This window comes from Mastomys coucha, unplaced genomic scaffold (genome assembly GCF_008632895.1).
Source record: "Mastomys coucha isolate ucsf_1 unplaced genomic scaffold, UCSF_Mcou_1 pScaffold3, whole genome shotgun sequence".
NCBI classification, from domain to species: Eukaryota; Metazoa; Chordata; class Mammalia; order Rodentia; family Muridae; genus Mastomys; species Mastomys coucha.
The window spans coordinates 12,716,076-12,718,447 of NW_022196909.1; the positions used below are offsets into that span (position 1 = coordinate 12,716,076).

At 41.8% G+C, this 2,372-nt stretch overlaps 1 non-coding gene across 1 annotated transcript; it reads right to left on the reverse strand.

Annotated features, from left to right (window-relative positions):
• Positions 1 to 436: 436 nt before the first annotated feature.
• Positions 437 to 653, reverse strand: LOC116075613. The gene has a single exon (XR_004112646.1). It is a non-coding gene; the product is annotated as a small nucleolar RNA U3 (small nucleolar RNA).
• Between the last annotated feature and the right edge of the window lie 1,719 nt (positions 654 to 2,372).

Below are 2,372 nucleotides of genomic sequence, written 5' to 3' on the forward strand. Positions count from 1 at the left end.
ATTTTAAATTGACAAATCGATGGTGGGCTAGACACACACTGGGGATGTTTTGTAGAAGGAGAATTAAATGCTCCCCCATTAAATTGAAGTTATAGAAGCTTGCTGGTGGACGGAACAACGAAACTCGATGAACAATGAGCTAATTCAAGACCTCAACAGGACCAACAGCATATTTTATAAAGTACACATGACCATAGACAAATAGGGAAAACACACATCAGTTTGGTTAGAGAGGATGACGGTAATTGCATGCTTGATTTGGCTAGTTAGGAAGTATGTCTCTTCCGTCTGATCTCCTTATATTCCTTTTAACCCATTTTTACTAGCCAAAAAAAAATTTTTATACCTCTAACTTTCTATATTCTTTCTGTATACTACATATTTTCTTATACTATATATATATATATATGATATTGTCTTCTTTCTTTCTTTTTTTACTCAGACTACGTTGCCTCCCTCTCACCCTCCCGAAGGAGAGAAGAGCGATCATCAATGGCAACAGGCAGCTGCACTGAAGTAGTTTCACACCTAGAGCGGGCTTCATGCTCAGGAGGGGACGCCACGTCCTGTCCTCGTGGTTTTGAGTGCTCTATATAGTCAGAGAAACTTCTCTAGTAGCGAACTATAGAAACGGTCCCTGGAGGTATAGTCTTGATATTGTCTTTTTAATATAGCTTCGAATGTGGGTTTTTTTTTTTTTATTTGTTGTTGTTTGGTTGGTTGTTTGGTTGGTTTTGTTTCCAGACAGGGTTTCTCTGTGTAGCCCCGGCTGCCCTGGAACTCACTCTGTAGACCAGGCTGGTCTTGAACTCAGAGATCTGCCTACCTCCACCTCCCATGTGCTGGAATTAAAGGCATATGCCACTAGTGCCTGGCTAAACAGTTAATTAGTTTTCAATTAATGTTTTTAATTGAAATATAATTACATCACTTCCTCCCTTCTTCACATCAGCCGTTCAGGCTGCCCTCCTTCTAACCTCTCCAACACTTCCTCTTTCAAACTGATAGCCTATTTTTCCTTTGATTCTCTCTTTTCCTCTCTCTCTCTCTCTGTGTCTCTGTCTCTGTCTGTCTCTGTCTCTCTGTCTCTGTCTCTCTCTCTCTGTGTCTCTGTCTCTGTGTCTCTGTGTCTCTGTGTCTCTGTCTCTGTCTCTCTGTCTCTGTCTCTCTCTGTCTCTGTCTCTCTCTCTCTCTCTCTCTCTCTCTCTTTCTCTCTCTCGCACCCACGCAGATAGCATATATCCGACTTCTTCTGATTTCTTTATTGTTTCTATTTCCATTTTTAGATTCTGGATGGTTTTGCTCATTTCCTTCACCTGTTTGATTGTGTTTTCCTGTAGCTCTTTAGGAGATTTTGTGTTTCCTCTTTAAGAGCTTCTAGCTCTTTACCTGTGTTCTCCTGTATTTCTTTGAGGGTGCTATTTATGTCTTTCTTAAGGTCCTGTATCATCATCATGATAAGTGATTTTAGATCTGAATCTTGCTTTTGCAGTGTGATGGTGTGTCCAGGACTTGCTATGGTGGGAGAATTGGGTTCTGATGATGGCAAGTGACATTGGTTTGTGTTGTTTATTTTCTTACGCTTGCCCCCACTCCCCCACCATCTGGTTAACTCTAGTGCTATCTGCCCTTGCTAAATCTGACTGGAGCCTGTCCTTCCTGTGATCCTGGTTGTGTCAGAACTCCTCAGAGTCAAGCTGTCTCTGTGATCCTGTGATTCTGGAATCCTGTGATCCTGGGCTTGTTAGATTACCTGGGAGTGGAGCTTTCTCTGTGTGTTGTGGTACTGGCTGCAGAACTTGCACCCAAGGTCTGCTCAGAACACTAACCCAGACAGACTGGAAGGAACCTGAGTCCCTGGGTTGATAGAGTTCCTGTGTGCCTGGTCCCGCTGCTCCCAGTTACTCCCAGTGTTGGGACAGATGTTGGTTGATATGGTACTTTTTTAATGTACAGAATTCTATGGAGATTTATTTATGTGTATGTGTGTGTATGTATGTGACTGTGTGTTTGTGTGTGTCTGTGTATATATTAATGAGTGTATCTGTGTTTATGTGTGTATCTGCGTATGTGCTTATGTGTGTTTAAGTGTTAGTGTATGTGTGTGGTTGTGTGCCTGTGTATATATGTGTGCTTGTGTGTGTGTATGTGTGTCTCTGTGTCTGTGTATATATGTGTATGTGTATGTACTTGTGTATGGCTGATTGTATACATGTGTGTCTCTCTCTGTGTATGTGTGTATACACGAGTGTGTGTGTTTGTGTGTATACATGTGTGTATGCATGCCTTGTGTATGTATCTCTGTGTATATGTATGCATGTGTGTGTACTCGCGTATGTCTCATTGTGTACATGTGTGTATGCGTGTTTCTT